At 39.7% G+C, this 19815-nt stretch overlaps 1 long non-coding RNA gene across 1 annotated transcript in view; it reads left to right on the top strand.

The window, feature by feature from the left end:
- The window catches only part of LOC308184546, a 40992-nt gene extending 24394 nt beyond the window's left edge, over positions 1–16598 (top strand). Inside the window, exon 3 of the long non-coding RNA XR_013942699.1 lies at positions 14363–16598. This is a non-coding gene — a long non-coding RNA (uncharacterized lncRNA). The remainder of the gene's footprint in view (positions 1–14362) is intronic.
- Positions 16599–19815: the final 3217 nt, after the last annotated feature.

Below are 19815 nucleotides of genomic sequence, written 5' to 3'. Positions count from 1 at the left end.
GAGAAAAGAAAAGAAAGCCTGAGTTTGTGTTTTGATGGGTAGGACTCTTGATTGTGAGGCTTCACTTCTAGATAGTTTATGGTGCTCCTTCCTCATGCATAATGACTATGATCAGCCCTTGGCAAAAGAGGTTGAGAGTAGAAAACATTCACAGGAGTGACTGCGGTAACCAAAGGTCTGTCCAGTCTGTTTTGTAGAATGAGATACTTCTGTCTGGGGAGAGACTGACTGGCAAAAGGGATGTAGTAAAACATAAACAATGGAAAAAGTGAATTAAATATAATTACTTAGTATAACACAGGTGGAGGTGTGTCCAGTGAAGTTTTCTGGAGAACTTCTAGCAAGCACATTAAGTACTTTTCACATCAATAAATTATGGAACTCATTGTAACTGGATACTCTGAGAACGCAGATTTAAGTAAGAATTGGGTGGGGGGCAGACTCTTGGGGAAATTATCTATTACAGCCTACTCAAGCTCTAATAGAAAAATCTATTAAACATGAGGATCTGGTATAACCTGTGGCTGAGGAAGACCCTAAACTGCTGACAGGAGGGATCAGGGAAGGTTTGCTATTGATGTACTTCTCCCTTTCTAATGCCTTTTGCAAAGCCTTTGCTATTGGCTGTTGTCAAAAACAAGGACTAGGTTAGATGCACCTTTGGTCTAACTCAGTGACACTACTCTTATGTCCTCTTAACCAAAATCATAGCTAATCCTGAGAATAGTTATTTTTAATACTGGAAAAGGAAGATTTCATATATTTTTCTTGTTACCACATAGTACAGCATACTGCCACGTGTGCTAATAATCCCGTCTAGCTCTCCTTATTCCACAGAGGGATCAAATTCAAGACAACAGCTCCAGGCATTTAAAATATCATGTAGGAAGCCTAAATACAGGAAAGCAGTCAGAGAAAACCCCTTCTAAGCTGCTTGGGGTTGATTGAAAAGTTCCTGCATATGTCCCCAGAGTGTCGCTGATATTTTGTAGCAAATTCCCTAGGGGCTTACCTCTTATGTTGGAGGTCTGGCAGTTACAATTGGTGTCTTACAGTAAATGACAGGCCACGGGCAATTTAAACGAATCTGAGTGACACGAGAGGAAGTCTGTTCCTACTCCTACCCACTCCAATCCTGAGCACATGGTCCCATGACATCTCTAGGCAAGCACAAGCATCTATGTGGCTGTATGGTAGCTAGATCAGCAAGATGATAACCATATGGCTGAGTGCTAATGGGCGGAAATGTGGAGCATGAGATAAACCTGCTATTTCTGAGAGCAACAAGGCTTCCTATTGGTTTAGACCACTTGTGAAAGCATATACACAATCTCTCCTAAGATCTAATTACAAAGCATGTTTGGTCTAAGGTGGTTTTTTTTTGGATGACATTGATTTCAGCTAAGAACATGTGGAGTTAATGATCATTTATAGAGTACTTACTGTGTGGAGCACTTGGTCATGAAATGGAAGACCAAGGATTTAAATTAATGTTCACATTGTTCAGATTAAAGCAGAGGATTGTGCCTCCGAGAAGGATATCCTTGCTACAAGTCAAGGACATATCCTTAAGAAGATCCCTTACATCCTTCCTGTTTAAGGCAAGGGTGAAAAATTTACAGAGTCAGCAGGGAACAGAAAAGCTTCTTTGTTTATCCCTGGATGATTTTTTTCCTTCCAATGCTGATGTGCACGATGCACACACAGTGTCCTGTAACCAAGGCCGTACATACTGTTGTCCCTATTCTCAGGTACAGGTTCAGGCTCTTTTGCTGATCTTCTTTTGGGTGCCATAATTCTGCATGCCTGGCTGTACAAAAATTCAGTTTGAACAGATGTGGAGGCATCTTTCTACCCAGGTGAGCCTACAGATGGCAGTTCATGCACCCTCCGCTACTTCTGGGAGGTATATATTCAAACCCTGTTAGTTTGAGGAAGACGCTGAACTCTGCTTTCCCACTTGCTGAATGAGATGTTGTGCAAAAGAGAGCTGCCTTGTCAGTCTTCTCCTCAAGGGAAATCCAAATGCTTAAGCCAGGATCAGGTTTCAGGCTCTGAATCGCATGCTCACAGCAGTGTTTCAGATAAGTGCTCTAGTCTAAGCGAGAGGCAATGTTTGGAATGTATCCATCCCTCCCTTTAGCTTTGTCTGTCACAGCTGGCTACAGTGAAGGAACCAAATTACCTCTTGCTTTACTTGGAAGGAATTTAAGCACCTGATGCATCTGACTGGGGAAGGGCTCATCAGTCTTACCCTACCAATGCTTCCTGTGAGGGACCTCTTCTTGGAACAAATGGAATCTGCCTCAGCTGGATGCACACGCGTACGGTCTTCCAACGTGGGTCTGTTTCTCATGCAGAAAGGATGGAAGAATTTGAATTAACCTCTAAATTCTCCAGCTGATGAGTCAGGATTCCAGCTACTGTAACTCCCAAATGCAGGTTTTAATTGGGTCTTGAGTGTAACCCCTGGAGAGCTGAAGGCTACAGTTTGCTTAGGAAAACCCCCATGGTTGCCATCTTACATAGCAAAACCTGAGTTGTATTAGAAACATGAAACTAGTCTTCCCAGTAATTAAATGTACCTGCAACTAAGCTTCCAAACAAATTTAATTGATGTAAGGCTACCTTTTTATCCATAAAATGAACATAAAGGCAAATCAATTTAAAAAGAGCTATGTAGTTTTATGTAAGGAATAAAGTCAAGTTCAGTAACGTAGTGAAGATATTCCTGTTACTCACTTAGAGGCTTTTTTTTTTTCTTTAAAAAGGGATGTCTATTTGGTGAATATTTATATATTTTAAATAATGGTAATTAAAACAGTATGAAAAGAGGTAGTGGGAGGACATCATATACCTCCTATTCCTTGGATGAAAATCACAAGCTTCAAATACTAACATCAAAGATAAAAGGCTTGTTGTGTTGGCAACTTTATAGTCACTTTTCAAGCCTGTCAGATAGTCATGCTGTGGCATCAGCCATTGTTCTTTTGGAGGCCTTATCCTTTTCTAATTTGATGGGAAAGAATCTGTCATCTCTTAAATGATATCCCCTTCCCAAATTAAAAGGAGGGCAAGAATTGACAGATCCCTCTTTAAGTGAGAGAAACCATCTATTATTTATATGCCTCTTTTAGCCCTGCTGCTGCTACATCTGACTGCAGAAAAAAACCAATAAACTGCCACCCACCATAAATAAATAAATAACATTGAAAATGCTGCTTTGTATTGAATTAAAATATCGGAAATGCAAAGCTCTACCTTGATGTTGGGATCAAGGGAGATGCATTTGTGTTGCTGCAGTCATGAGACAGAACCCATTCTTTTCAAAGTAATTGGCTCCCTGCTGTCAGAAGTCCTGAGGAAAGTTTGGCATGTTTGTATAGAGCTGAACTGTATTGTTGTATTTATTTGGAACAGGATGCTGTCTATAGCTGGACCTCTTCACTCAGAAGTTAATGTCTGTCTGCAATCTAGCTACTGAGTTTTGGGTATGTGCATGGAACTTGTGCACATGTGCTTGTTTACATTGTGCAGCGTACTTTTTATGTGTTTGTGAATGTAAGTTATTTTGGTTGGGATGACAATTAAAAAAATGCTCTGTGAGCATGAATTCTGAAAAACTTCCACTTCAAAATTTACAACAGAGACTTTCGAAATCCTTGTTTAAGAGTGTTGGAGAAGAGATGCAGCCTCAAAGCAGCTCAAATGCCTCATCTCTGTCTAGAAGCTCAGAAATAAATCTCACACACCATCTGGCAGGAAAAAGTAGCAGACTTAGACTGTGGAGAGGAAACAAGCCATTGACCAAATGTTTCCCACTTAAGTATTGCTCAGATGATATTTGTGCCCTTCTCACCCTGTGAGCTCAGATTACCCAGCGAACCTTTTTGCCACAGTATGAAATGTGCATGTATCCAAGATGCAAACCTCCAAGGAAAGCTGTTGATATTGATAGTTAAAAAACAAAAACCCCAACAACAACAAACAAACAACAATACATTTGGTTAGATCCAATGAAAGTTCATATGACGAACTATACAGAATTAGAGCTAAAATTTTGCATGAAATCACAAAGCAATTATAATCAAAAGGAGATTGAAGAGATATGATATGAAATCCTGGCACTCCCCTGGGATAAAATAGTCCTGCAGGGCTCTTCCTGACTCATGAGTTTGTATTGATTTGAAGGAGGAAAATAGGACATATCTGCTGATAAAACAGATGAAGAAGTAATAAGCTTCTAGTATTATCGACTAACCTGCCTCCTGCTGTAAATGTGTTTCTAATATTGAAGGGGCAAGTTCTGCCCTCATCTCTACCCCAAGTCATTTTTTTTAAATGTAGCCTAAAAGTAAAATGAAAACCAAAGGTTATGTCTGATAATATTATCGTTCTACTAGTACCCAAAGCCTTTGAATCAGATTTATTTATCTGTTTGTTTATTTGTTTATTTATTTTTCTGTGGAGACAAGGAGAACATCAGTATTACTGTTTTTGTACATACAGTTATTTTCTCCATATTGTGAAGAGTTTCTGAATTGTGATCTCTAGAAATCCAGGAAAAGTATGTTTAGCCAATTTCTTCATATAACTGTAACAAAATTTCCCTCATCAACCAACTGCTCTGTACCTTTCCCTAACTTCAATTATCTGAAAATAAACTGTTTAACTCTGGGCTAGTAATGTAGATACTTTCCCTATTTAATGGAGTGAAATAGGCATATAAATGTGACACATCTCCTACTATGCTAACTAACATGGCTGGGTGACTCATTTCATGTCATGTCCATCTCTGTACAGATACTTTCTAGGAATTGGATGAAGACACGAGGCACTGAAGGCTGCACAGCAGACATAATAATTTTGGTTCCAAATTCAGGTCACTACTATGAACCTGGTCTAGATCCAATTAGTGACCTGCTATAGAGGTGAAAACCTGAATAGCCCATTCGTAATTCCCTGAGTTATTTGGTCTCCCAAAGCAATTTTATTTAGCTTGAAGCCTGTTCTTCCAAACTACTGATTTATATTTTAGCTGAGTGCAAGAAGGATTTTAATCATTAAATGTAATAACAGCATTTGTTCTTATAGGGTAAAATCAGCTCAATCCATATCCAGTAAAGAAACCTTGTAATTGAAATAGAAGCACACTACTCCATCACTTCAGGCATGTAACAATAATAGCTAATAGTAAAAGATGATATATCTCATCCCCTTAGGGATACTTGAGTAATTTGTAGGCTGACAAAAAGATCATCTATAGTACCTATTCAAAGTGGGCAAGGTAGTGTCTGTCTATTTGTATCTCTTGATTTATGCTTTGGATTGTATTTGTAATCTCTGGTGCTGTGGATAGCTTTGCACAGGGTATTTGTAACTAGACAAATTACACAGATGTGTTCACACACTCTCACTTGTGCCCACACTCACACACACACTTTTCCTCTCATAATGACAACACATATTTGTGAAAATTCAAATGCTATAGAGAAGAACATGTCAAAGCTGCATATCACATAACTTTTTGATTTTTGTGATGGTAAATGTATCAATGGTGAAAATAATGAAACCAATGTATTCAGAGAAATCAGTCCATTGCTCCCTAGATAATAACAGCCCACTGTAAATACAAATAAGCTCTGTGAGACACAGGTGAAAGGTGGGACAGAATTTGCATGATTTATGCTCTAATTCAACACAACTTTTTTTTTTTGGTGATTATTTCAGTTGTGGTACAGTATGTTTCCAAAGAGTTGCGTGTATTCCAGGGACAGAAGTCAGTGTCTCTGAAGGTTTCAGGGGGCAGATCCAGTCCAGCCAAATGAATTGCTTATATGGAGGAAAGGCTATCCCTTTAGAGGTCTTAACTGGCACGTTCTCTGGGGAATACAGAAAATTCCCATGGAAAAAACTACTTCACCTGAAGATTAAAATATTAGTACAACTGAGACATCCAAGTCAGATGGGATTAAATCACTTCCTATTACAAAATCATAATACTCAGATGGGTCCTTGACTTGCTATGGAACCTTGGTTATTCCATAGTTCCATACAACAAAATTATTTTATTTTGTTCACTGTAGAATATTATATTGGAAAAGCTTTCAGAAGATTCCTTTTGTAATTCAGAGATGTGCACCATGCATCATCTGGTTCACAGTTATCCATACTCCTATTTAATAGCTTCATTAGATTTTTGAGAAACTACATACAGAGTCTCTTTCCACAGTACCTTGTCAGGCCAGCATGGGAAAGGAAATGTGGTCAGGGGGAATGTGGATAGAGGGAAAAATGAGAGTACAGATGTATAGGCAAGAAAAAGACAAAATGGAACAGAGTGATTAGTTCAAGGCAAAATAAAAAGGCATGTAGTTGATGCAATTAGATGGCTAATTTAGGTGTAACAAATAATCTTGAGGCTACTTGGCTGATATTGATAATGGAGAGCAAAGATGGAATAATAATAATAATATATATTTTTTTTTTGCATGAGAATAATGGCTATGGCATGGAGAAAACATGAATGAACATGGAGAACATGGAGAAACTCTGAATGAGTTTCATGTCATTTAATTTGGTTAGGTTCACCTCTAGATTAAAACACCAAATTCTAGGTTTATAAGGATGGCTTCTGCATGCAGGTGAGGCTGCCTGAGATTTGTAACAGACAATGAAGATCGTCAAAAAGCAATGAGTTCTCCTCAGGTTCTGCATCACTTCTGTCATCCCTGAGTATGTTAGGGTGACTCAAACTGCCATGGATGACGGTTTCATATAGATGACAACCCTACTCAAAATGTGTTTAAGGTTGGTGGAATCAAGAATATAGAAACAACAAGCAGTATGGTCTGCATCTACCACCCTATTGCTATGAGGGAAAGGTAGAGTTGTATAAAGAGAAATTAAATAATTAAGAAAATGAAAATTCTGATAAAACTTTCTGAAGAGGGGATGATTTTAGGATTATGGAACAGTATTTTGAGTGAAATCACATCAGCACCTGGCACTTTAAAATTTTGAGAGCAGAAAGCAATAGCAATGGTGATTTTCAACTCATTTGCATTGTAGATACCCAATTTACATAAAGGTCTTCTGCCCCTCCCCCCCCCCTCTGATAACTGTATTTGTCCAAATTATTTATTGCAAACAAAATAGGAGATGAATTCAACCATTTTTCCCTGTTTATGAATCATTTTCAAGCTCATCTTAATTTGTATGGAAGTATTCATTGCACATAAGTATTTGCCAACTAGTTTATGAGGACAAATTACAGATGACAACTTGTTCATGAACATTTATTTCAACTCTTTATTACTCCTGAGTTGTGATTAGTCATCCATATCACATGGTACTGAACTGACTGCTACTTTTTAATCAAGAAAACAATGATTAATGATGGCAATTAACTGATAATGAGAAACAAGAATAATGTGAAGTTCAGAACTCACAAACATTTTCTAAATAAACCAGCAAGTATTCAAAGACACATAGGTAACCAACACTGGTTTCCTATGAGTATGAGCATGACTAGATTAATATGTTCATTTATTAAACATGTGTGTTCTCTAGGTATTATTCTTAAACATTCATACTGCCATTTCTACATCCAAAAGGAACTCTGGGATAGCACATAAGTAGTTTGTTGTTCCATGTTGGATATGCTTGCTTTCCAGGTGAAGGATTTTATTAACATTCTGTTTCTCTCTAAGGCCTGCATACATTTAGATGTACTCTTTTGGGGCCATTCTGAAGTTTGGTCCTGCAGAATGTATGTTAATCCCCAGTTTTGATCATGACTGGAGCCATACACCTCAAAGAAACCCAAACCAACCTTTTCCCCCCAAACAAACAAACAAACGAACAAATCCACAAACCAAACCAACCAACCAACCATTCAAACCATCAAAACGAATCAAAACAGAAAAAAAAACCAACCACCAGAAAATAAACAAAAATCAAACAAAACAAAAAACACCAGAAAAAGACAAGAAGCATCTGCGCGTGTTGCAGACAAATACTTATTTTGATTTTACTTGGTTAAAATAGCCATTGGGAACCCTGAAAGAGCCTTATTCTGGGCTATAAGGAGCAGAAGGTGTCATTGTTGAAAGACTGACTGATGTTTCCTGGTTGTGACAGAAGTGGCTTCAAGCACTGTCATTTGAGTACCACTGCACTAGGAAATATGTGGTGGAAATAAACTTGCCCTGGCAGCAAAATGGATGAGAGCATCTTAGGTATCTTTTAACAGCTCTTCTTCTTCTGATTTCAGAAATAAACAATACATAAAACACTTAAATCTGTTAGATTTCTGTTAATTATGTCTCTCTTGAGGAAGACAGCTTTGACCTTTTATCAAATTAGTGTGACTGGAGAGGAAGTGGAGCAGAATCTCCATCTACAAACAATCTCTACAATCTCCATCTCTATTTACTAACACAGAATATCCTTTGATCAGGCAAGCTATGAAAACAAAACAAAACAAAACAAACAAACAAAAAACACCAAAACCAAAACCACACCCTGATTACTCTTGCTAGATGACAAAAATTCATAAAAATGTAGAGCCACCAGAGAAGCAATGAGGCAATCAGCACTAAGGAAGACAAAGTCCTTCTTCTCTCCCATTCCCTTATGGCCCTGCGTACTTGAACCAAAACCCTGTGAGCACTGATGGATGAGCCAACTTGATTATGGCTCTGCTACAGCCATTGGTGTTCAGCTGATTACACTAACTGATGTTTGGTTTAGCAAGCTGCAAAGGCAAACTTTTGATTATTTTCTGGTGGCTTAAAACAGCGATGGACAATTCATGAGCAACAGAGCAAATGAAGCTTGTTTTCCAAAGGATTTGTTCCATGAAGTTGTATTCTCTGGGGTTTAATGAGTGAGCACCAACTGAAGCTTCTCCAGCAGCTGGGGCATTCATAATGGTGCTCTCCCAGGTCTATTCTCTAGTGTGCAATAGTGTATATGCTCGTACTGCAGCCTTTACCCTGCTTTCAAGTTGTCCTTATAGACGCTATTTGTTATAAGAATATAATGTCTGTTGGCTCTCAGATATAGTTGTAACTGATGAATGGATTTGGAAGGGACTGGAAAAGGGCAGAAGAACACACACACTAAAAATATATATAAAATTAATGCAAAAAGACAAGCTACACCCACGATCAGCTTACATGTATTTACATGGGCAGATAGTATTATTGGAACATAATTATAAAAAGACTTGGTTTATTTAGGTTAAAAAAAAAAAACACATATACCTTCTTTTTCTAGATATATTGGCCTTGCAATTTGTCTGTGCAATTGTCATCACCAGAGGCATACAGAACAGTCTTCAACACCAAAAAAATAAAAATAATAAAAAAAATAAAAAGCCACACCCTGAAAACCAAACCAACCAACCAACCAAAAAAAAACGGAAACACCCTCAATACTATTTCAGTGGAGATGTTGTCATATAGATATTCATATGGGCTGAAATGACCCATATGAAGTACTCAAGTACCTGAGTACTATACTTACTGATAAACTTATGGTTACGTCTTCATTATTATAATTATTCATGTAGAATAGATGAAATCCTGCAAACACAAAGATTAAAGCCCAATTGCAGACTGCTGACGATGCAGTTCTCTTTAAGAGAAGACAAATATAATGGTCCACGAGTCATGACACAACCACCTCTAAGGTGTGCAAAGAACATACCCCTGGCTTTACCATGTCGTGGCTCTGCCCAGTCAAACCGGTTCAGCAGCATGTTGCTGAGATTAGCTGATGGCAGGGGTCTAGGGAAAATTATAGTATTAAGATGAGTAAGCAACTCATCTTCCCAAATGAATTGACTCAGGTTACACCAATTCAAAGTGCCAGGACTTTGTGCACTGAAGGTGGGAGTGCAGTGTTTAACAGTGCAAGACCAGAACTTCTTCCCTGATCCTGGCTTGCTGCTTTTAGATTTCCAGCTTTATCTTGGACCTCGTAATGGAAACCTGTCTGGTGGTCACTGGGCACTTTGTTCTGCCTTGGTCCCTAGACCCGCTCTGTTGATCTTGCTTGGGTGTCGAGGGACTGTGCCCTTGACAGTGAGAACACTGCTCCTGCCTGTCTCACTGCAACCCTCCACTTCCAGCTCCCCTTCAGCTGTGCAGCAGCACTTGCTGCTCCTTAGCAGCATCCCCCTCAGTCTATTTTGGACCTCTGATATGCCAGTTCCCCTGGATGCCCTCCAGTTGCTGTCCTGGAAGGGAAAGCAATCAATTCCTATTCACTTTCCCAGGATTTTGCGGACTTCATTTCTTTTCGTACCTCAGTTTCTCCATAAGTAAATTAAGTCCATGCTTTCCTTTGTAAAATAATTTACAATTGAAAGATGAAAAGTGTTATGTAGGAGCTTGTAGGAACTTTCTAACTTCCCACTGAAACCAGTGGGAGGTAGACATGTACCTACACTGTGGAACTGGCTCCAACTGTAACTATGCTGTAATGATGGGGAGTTAATTTTCCCTAGCTTCAGTACTCTAAATAATAGGCATTTAATATAAATTAGTCAGCTGAGATACTTGAGTAGTTTCAGCCCACCTTATAATCCCCATGGTGTCCTCAAAGAGAACTTTAATTACTTAGATGGCCAGACCTAACTGGTTGTTTTATGCTAGGTGTCAGAAAGTTAATGGCTAATTTACTTGTGTCCAGACTGATGGATCCAGTTTTAGTCTTTGTTAATAAGAAAAGTATTTGGTTATAAATCATTTGAATAACAAATATTGTCTTGTTGCAGTCTTATAATGCTGTTGGTTTAACATGTGTCTGAGAAGGTGCTTTGGGGAAAAACGGCTTAAAAGATTAGAGATAAGAGGAAGGTGATGTAATTCAATAAATAGTCTTCTGCATCTAGTCGAGAAATCAATTAATTCCGATTCTTCTTTAATTTCTACCAGGTTAAGGAAAAGATGGCTTTGAATTGATAAAGATGATTTGTTTCTACTCTGCTGCGCTTCAGTAACCTCAACTATATTTTAACCTGCCACTAGGGTACTGACTGTATGGCATATTTAGCTCTGTGTGATCCTGAATTATCTTCTTGGAATAGATTTTATTAAGAGATGAGTATTTTTACTGATATCTTTCTTTTCAGCAGTCTGAACCCTCTGGTCTTACTCACAAAATAATGTAATATCCAAGAGTTTAATAAAAATATGAGATAACATGACATTAAGACGTATCTCATTTGTATGCTTTTGGATTAGATTATTAATTTAGGTTCTGTTTCAAGGAGCAATTATAAAATTAAAACAAAACCCCACAAAATCTACCCTTCAGATTTATTTCTCAAATATATCAGTGCCTTCTCAATGGTTCCATTTCCTCGTGTTTAAATCTTGAAGCTATTGCACATGATAACACACTGCCATAAAATCTACAAAATATGCAGACAGTTGAGAAATGCAGATTGTTTTCAGGCTTTACAGGAGTCTGAAACAGGGATGAAATCAAACAGAAATTGTTTACCTCATAGGGAAAACAAAAGAGTGAAATAGCAGAAGTTTTCAAGGTCTTGTAAAAGTTTATGCTCCCATTAAAACAAACGTCCTCACTGCTCGCTGCATCACATTTGGGGAGTCTGAAGCAGCCTCCCTGTGGTTTCATTTGTTCACAAAGCATGCTAATGATGGCTTCACGATTAGATGTAGCAATTATGAAACGTGTAAAATGAGATCTGGAGAAGACTTGGGGAGACAACTAAATCTGCAGCAGATCAACAATAAATCACAACTCCCTCCTGCCTCTCACAGGGTCTGCCTAGGGAGCCTCACAGGGTGTGCCTAGGGAGCCATGTTGCCGCCTCCTCCTCCTCATTATTATTATTATTATTATTATTACTACTATTATTATTAATTTTCAACGGAGAGGAGAGGAAGGCAGCTTGAGTTCCCGAGGGTTAGGTGCCACCTGGGCCTGGCTTTTGGCCACTGGTGCCTGCAGGTGGCCCGGCGTTGGCACCGGTGAAGCCTCTCCCGCATCCCTGGGGGCTGAGCAGAGCTCACGGCCGCTCCGGGCGCCCTCCTCGCTACCCACCTCACGTCGCCTCCGCTCCCTCCAAAAGCAGAGCCCCGGGCTCCCTCTGTAGTTCAAGCCGAGAAATAGAAACAGCTCTAGGAGCTGCTTCGTCTGAAGAGGAGGGAGGGAGGGCGAGCGGCCGGCGGGGCTGGAGAGGGGTCGGTCCGAGGGGCATCCATCGCCCTGTCCCCTGCTCCCATCGCATCTCGTGTTTTTTTATTATTATTTTATTAATAAAAATAATAATAATAATTTTTATGTGTGTGCATGCCTTGTTTCTGCCCAGCTGGACCATCACCCTTCCCGCAAGACGGGCAACAACCTTGGGGGGGGAGCGGGGGGGGGGGGGGTTTGGCGAGCTCCCTGATGACCCCATGGGGAGAGGCAGCAGATCTGTCTTCTCCAGGACTGTGATGGGGAGTTCCACCCTGGAGCATAAAGCAGGCCTGGCAAGCTGTAGGGTGTGTGAACCACATCAAGCCAATGTCAGATGTCCCAGGGGACACATTTAGAGTGTCTGTGCTAGCCTGCCTGTCATTTCATGGGTGCAGCATTGATCTTGCCTCGGAAAATGTCTTTCTTTAACTCTGAATGTCCTTCATTACCGCACGCTGCTCTGTTCTGAGATGGTGGGTCACAGCACATGGAAGAAAATGACAGGATGACCATGCACCTACAGCCCTTTCGGGGTTCTTGCATGATTCTCAGAGCAAGCATGATCCTGGATAGAATCAAAGAAATTACCAGAATTGTTAACAGCAAACATTGTTACCTCAGGCTTTATGCCTTAAGTTTATGAAAAAGTAAGACCAAGAGATAAGTCATGCACTGTTGGCCTCTAATTGCTAAAACATCATTGTCAAAAGCATATCTTGAAATGCTACAGTAGTTGTCAGCCCTGGTGGGCTAGAAAGAACCTTCCTGTCTCTGCCGAGTAAAAAAGACGTATTGGAAAATCAAATCATTCACAGATGGGAGATTTTCTGTACAGAGCTTATAGGATAAAGAAATATTCATGATTCCTATAAAAAGGATTTGTTCAAAGATAATTTTGCCACTGTTGCTAGGACCAGAGACCGGCAAGTGGAGCAGAGCAACTGCTTCCCAGTAAGTGCACTAGTGCATAAAATCAGGCTGACTCACAACTAGGCAGACAAATACGGAGGGGCTGCAAAACTCCTTTTAGCCTCCCTTCATAAAGCAAAGTTTCTGCCACTTTCTGGCTTTGACTGGTCTCTTCAGTCCCATTGGTTATAGGTTGTTTGTGTTTCAGTTCAAACAAAAGGAGAGCTGTCTTTGAAATCAGGGTAGGCTGAAAGCTTCTCTGCATTTTTTGTGCTGCTTTTGTGGGCCTTATGTTTTGCCACTTTGCCAAAATTGAGTGGTGACCTCAGAAGCAGGACTGGAACATGTCATTTGGGTGGGTGGTGACTGCGCAGCCTCTGAGAGAGACACTAGCTTTTAATACCATCTTTTTATTTATCTTTTTTTTTTTTTTAATATTTTTGACTTCATATTGCTTTCTAAGGGGGGGTGAGGGGGAGAAGGAAAAGAGAGGACTTCATAACATAGCCTTTAACTTCCCCTCTTTGATATCTCTGCAAATCTCTTCCACATGCATCCTTAACTGGCAGTACTAATTGATGTTTTTTAATCTTCCAAGTTTTTCCCAAGAGATTCTCAGTGATCAGTAAAGCAGAGGGTGAAGAGAAGGGTTGGTCACTTGTTCCCTCTTTGCTTTGAACACCCAACTGGTACAGTCTGCCCTGGGTATGCCAGGAGTAGAAGACAGTGGCTCATAAAGGACTGATCCTTCCTGATCGATTCTGAGTCATGATTCCCACTCCCCTCGCCCCACCTGAGCATTTGAATGACTGATTGTTCTGTGTTTCAGTTTCTCTACTTGTAAACTGAGAAACAGATTTGTTCATCCTGTAAATATGCAGGTTATACTGCAGCTGAGTATTATGCATATATTTGTGCCGTGTTTACATTTACTATTGAACTTTTCTTTATTTCTTGTACTGTAACCTTTTTTTTTTTTTTAAATCTGAGATACTTGTTTATGCCACACTGATATTTAAATTATGCAAAAGAATAAGAAATGATATTTTTCTCATCTAACAACGTCAAGTTCTTTCTTTTTCCATCCTTCATCTCTTCAGCTGGAGGAAAAGTTTGCTTCCAATTTAAGGTAAATATGCCTATTTCTCCAAATTAACATTTGGAAATATTGTACTTCGTATTCTTGTGGTGCCTGGAAAAGAAAACCTTAATGGTCTCCTTTTGTTTTTAGTGCCCATTCAGCTTTGGATCAATTGAGTGTGAAGGACAGTGGGAGAGGAGACAGTGAATTTAATGACTGTGAGTCTGATATCATTGGAGAAAGGTTAAAGAAGCCACCTTCAGAGATGATGGAAAACCAGGTTGGAAAGTATAAAACTAACATCTCAATTTTGGAGTGCAAGACATAAATGAAGGCAATGAGCTGAAACAAACCTTGGTCTGCTTTGCAAAGCCCCTGGCTGAAGAAAGGTAGGAGTAGACAGAAAAACAGGGCTGTCTGACCCCTTAGTTCCTAGCATCCCTGACTCACCAGTGAAATATCTCAGTGATGTTACACAAGTATGAAGCCATGGAGGTGGTTCAGTCCTATGTTGAACACTGCCACATCCCACAGTGACGTGTTTCTAAGTGCTTCATTTTTGTATGCTCAGTTTGACACAGGAGAAAATATATTAGAATCACTGAATATCCTGAGTTGGATCATCAAGTCCAACTTCTGGCTCCACCATGGGCCACCCAAAAAACAAACCATATAGAGAATGTTGTCCAAATGCTGCTTGAACTCTGTCAATCTTGGTGTCATGACCACTTCCCTGGGGAGCCTGTTTCGGTGCCCGATCACCCTCTGGGTGAAGAACCTGTTCCTAACTCCCAGCCTGACCCTTCCCTGTCCCAGCTCCATGCCGTTCCCTCGGGTCCTGTCGCTGTCCCCAGAGAGCAGAGCTCAGCGCCTGCCCCTCCGCTCCCCTCGTGAGGGAGCTGCAGGCCGCCATGAGGCCTCCCCTCAGCCTGCTCTGCTCTGGGCTGAACAAACCCAGGGACCCCAGCCAATCCTCATACACCTTGCCCTCTAGACACTTCACCATCTTTGTAGCCCTCCTTTGTACACTTTTTAATAATTTTAAGTCCTTATATCGTGGCACCCAAAACTGCACGCAGCAGTCCACATGAGGCCACACAGTGCAGAGCAGAGCGGGACAATCCCTTCCCTCGCCCAGCTGGCAGTGCTGGGCCTGATGCACCCCAGGGTATGGTTGGCCCTTTTGGCTGCCAGGGCAAACTGCTGGCTTGTCTTCAACTTGCCATTGACCATGGGGCTTCTCTCTAGCCTCTTGTCTCACTGTCTGTATATACAGTCAGGGCTGCCCGGATGATGAAGAGTCCTGCATCAGAGAGAGTCCTGAAAGTGAGCAAGTGCTGAGCATTGCTTTTTTAAGGATTCTGGAAGCTGAGCAGCAAAAACACAGACATTAAATTCATCAGGTTATCCTGAAATATTTGGCTTATACATGTCTGTATGTATTGCAAAGGGCCACTCATATGCATGCACTGTTAAAAAAAAATAATAAAAAAAAAATGCATGAACAATTGAACTGCTGAGTGTTGAATCATATGTTTTACACAGGTATATATTTATTACAGCTCACATAATAGATGTGGTAGTATTGTCCAAGCATAATTTTAGAATATGGTCTTATTTCCTGCAAAATTAGCACAAAGAAATATTGATATACTTATTTGTAGATATAATAAATTGCTTTTTGGTAGAGTAAGCACACCTAAGGTCTTCCAACAGTTACTGTTATACTGCTGATCCAAGCATAAGGTTGCTTAAAAACAGCCATTACTATGGGAACATATTATTTTAAATTTAGTAAAACGTATCAGATTGTTGCGTTCTAGTGAAATATTCCATTAATTTAAGAGACTTCCAAATATCGCTGCCCTTCCAGGTACTATATACTCTGCAGAGGAAAAAACATACATGGGTGCAGAGAGCTATCACAGTTCTTATGCCCAACAGTTGAAAACAAGCAAAACACTTTCTCTGCATTACAAAAATGGTTATATGATTACATATTCTACAGTACCAATTTATCAGCACATACCTCAGTTTGAAAAGTCTAATTTTTATCCCCAGCAGCCAAAGCTGAATTAAGGTTTTTATCAAGTGAATACTCCTAAAACTGAAAGACTGTTAGGTTTATATGAAAGATTTCTAAATCATGGGCACACCAACAAGCCGTGAACTAGCTTGTCAGGAAAGGACAGGGGATTAAATCACCCTTCACCTCTGAAATCACCCTAAATGCCTCTGAAATATGAACATCATTCTGAAAGAGCAATGAAAAGATATCACAGAGTATCACAAAAATGTACTGGGTACTTTTGTCCTTGTTTATGAGAAAGCATTGCCAACTGAGATATATAAGTAAAATCCCAGCAAAATCAAATGTTACTTTAAATTATGGCAAAAACAATCAATCTATAGACAAATCACCTTTTAAAAGTTATCCTGTTATTTCTAAGTTTATTTATTTATTTATTTATTTTCTAAGTATTCCTATTTCTAGCCTTTTAAAAAATATCCTATTATTTCTAAGTGGAAACATACTAAGGCATGTAATTAATGCTGCTAGTAATTAAAAAATAAATGAATACAAGGTGTATATTTATTCTGAAATGATTGCATATGTAAATAAAAAGACCTTAGTATAAATCTATAGTTAAACATACTCTATGTTGATTCTGTTTCTTATGAAATACCAATAAATGCCCAATAAATCAGATGGTCTATTTTTTTTTTCCTTTTTTTCTTTTTAAGAATAATATAAAACTGGCCTCAGTCCTCTATCTGAAACAACACACTCAGACTTTTAAGCCCACATGGCTAGGTGAGTTCTGTGGTTTTGTATAAATATTGAGAAATGGCTGACTGGCAGAGCTCAGAGGGTTCTGATCAGATGTGCAGTCTCAATGAAGGTCTGTAGCTAGCAGTGCCCCCCAGAGATCAATATTGGGTCCAGTCCTGTTCAACTTATGTATCAGCGATGTGGATGAAAGGACAGAGTGCACCCTCAGCAAGTATGTGGATGATACAAAACTGGGACGAGTGGTTGCACCAAGGGAGGAATAACTCCATACAGCAGTATGGATTGGGGGCTGAACTGTTGGAAAGCAGCTCTGAGCAGAAGGACTTGGGAGTTCTGGTGGACAAGAATTTAACCATGAGCCAACAATGTGCCCTTGTGGCCAAGAAGGTCAATGGTATTATTGGCTGCATTAGGAAACGTGTTGCCATCAGGTTAAGGGAGGTGATCCTCACACTCTGTTCACCACTCTGTGGTGAGGCCACACCTGAAGTCCTGGGTCCAGTTCTGGGCTCCCCAATACAAGAGAGACCTGTAGCCACTGGAGAGAGTCTAGCAGAGGGCTATGGAGATGATTAGTGAACTGGAATATCTCTCTTGTGAGGAAAGCTGGGAGATCTGGGCCTGTTTAGCCTGGAGAAGGCTGAGAGGGGATCTTATCAATGCATAGAAATGTCTTAAGGGATGGCACCAAGAGGATGGGGCCAGAATCATTTCAGTGGTGACCAGCAACAGGATAAGAAGGCAATGGGCACAAACTGAAACAGAGGAAGTTCCATCTGAATATGAGGCAAAACTTTACTGTGAGAATGCATTTGAGAGCACTGGAACAGGCTGTCCAGAGAGGCTGTGGATTCTCCTTCTCTGGAGATATTCAAAACCCGCCTGTACACAATCCTGTGCAATGTGCTCTAGGTGACCCCGCTTAAGTGGGTAGGTTGGACTAGATGATCTTCAGGTGTCCCTTCCAATCTCTCTGTGACTCTATAAAGGCTCCTGTATTGGGACTCTAAGAAAATCATAAAAATAGCTGTACTAGAGGGATGAAGAATGCAGTTTATTTAGGTGACACATTAGAACACACACTTATGTACAGGTATCTCTGTATACATATAGATAAAACCTTTCCTTTTCAATGTTTTCTTTATCAATTGTACTCAGTCTGGCTGGGATGGAGTTAACATTCTTCACAGCAGCCTGTATGGTGCTATGTTTTGGATTTGTGACTATGACAGTGTTGATAACACACTGATGTTTTGTCTATTGATGAATAAGGATTGAACAATGTCAAAGCTTTCTCCTTTTCCCTTTTTTTTTTTTTTTTTTTAACTTTGCCCCCAGAGTACATAAACCATGAATGGGCAAGATGCTGGGAGGGGATGCAGCTGGAATAGCTGACCTGAATTGGCCAAAGTGATCTTCTGTACCCTATAATGTGCACTGTAACAAAAACTAGAGGTATAGTAAGAAGTGCAAGTGGGATTGGCTTTCAAGGTTGCCGTCACTCAGAGACTGACTAGTCTGTTTGTGAGAAGGTGGTGAGTGATTGTCTTCGCTTGTTTTCTTTTTCTTCTTTCCTTCATCTGTTAAGCCGTCTCTATCTTGACCTACAAGTCTTCTTGCTTTTGCATATCCTATTCTCTCCTGTTTTACTGGGGATAGGGAAGTGAACGAGCAGCTGTATGGGTGTCTGGCTGTTGGTTGGGGTCCACCCACCACATTGACCAGTAGGAATTTTGTGCATGATGACACAGGTCTTATTTTCAATAAATATGATTAACACTGTAGTTCAGTATAAAAATAATCTTATCAAGTGATGGACTCTTGAAAGAGTAATGTGCACAAATAAAGGAAAAAAATGAAACTTCATTGGCCATGAAACTCACCATAATGGTGATATTAAATCCTCAAAAGACACCTCCTGAATGTGGGTGAAGAGAGGCAGTTGAAGGAAGGTGCAGTTGAATGAATATTTCAAAAGGGGAAGTCCTATCTCAGAGGTGTTTTCTCTCAAAAAACACTGAAGGAATAATCCTGCAGTCATTTCAGATAATGTTAATTCAATTTCCTATGAAAAGTAAAATTTGAGAGCTATTTAATAGTGACTTTAGTTAAAGAAGATTAATTAAAATCAGGTACTGTGCGAAAAACTGCTGTTATTAGGGCTGCTGACCGAGGTGAAGATAATTTGAGAACAGTCATGGGGATCCCAACAATTTATACAGGGTAAATATGAAGGATTAGAGCAAATATTTTCTGTTTAAAAATGCACACTTTCTCCTGGATCATTTTATAAGGAATTGCTTTTCACAGCAGAAAGACATAATTCAAGCACCTCACAACAACAGAAAAGGAGAAAAATATCCGAAGTATAATATAAATGATCAATGATCTGAGACCAGAAAGTTATTTTAGTGGATGAGTTAGGATGCTCTTTATACACTACTTGGATAGCTCAAAGCACTCCAGGAGGTAACTACATTTTGACTGCAAATTCTTCTAAATTATATTCTTTTTCAGCTTTTAGTTACATTATGTGTACTTACTTGAAACAGGCACTTTACACTTACTCTTTTGAAAATTGAGATGATTCTTGAATTTAAACCATAGATTCAAAAGCTAGCTCTTAGTTTCAGATGTGCTTGGTAGGAAGATATACAATTTCAGAAGTTCTGAGATTCAGCTACTAATCAAAACTTCCCCAAAGGCCAAGACAGTTTGAAGTCTACTTTTCAGGGAAAATACATACATGCATAAATCTTAGTCTGGAGTCAGAAGTTTGGTCCACATCTCCCACTGAACATAGCTTTCC

This window comes from Anser brachyrhynchus, assembly GCF_964034855.1.
Source record: "Anser brachyrhynchus genome assembly, chromosome: 1".
Lineage (NCBI taxonomy): Eukaryota > Metazoa > Chordata > Aves > Anseriformes > Anatidae > Anser > Anser brachyrhynchus.
Note: the sequence above shows the minus strand (reverse complement) of the source record. Positions and strands in the feature narration are given on the sequence as shown.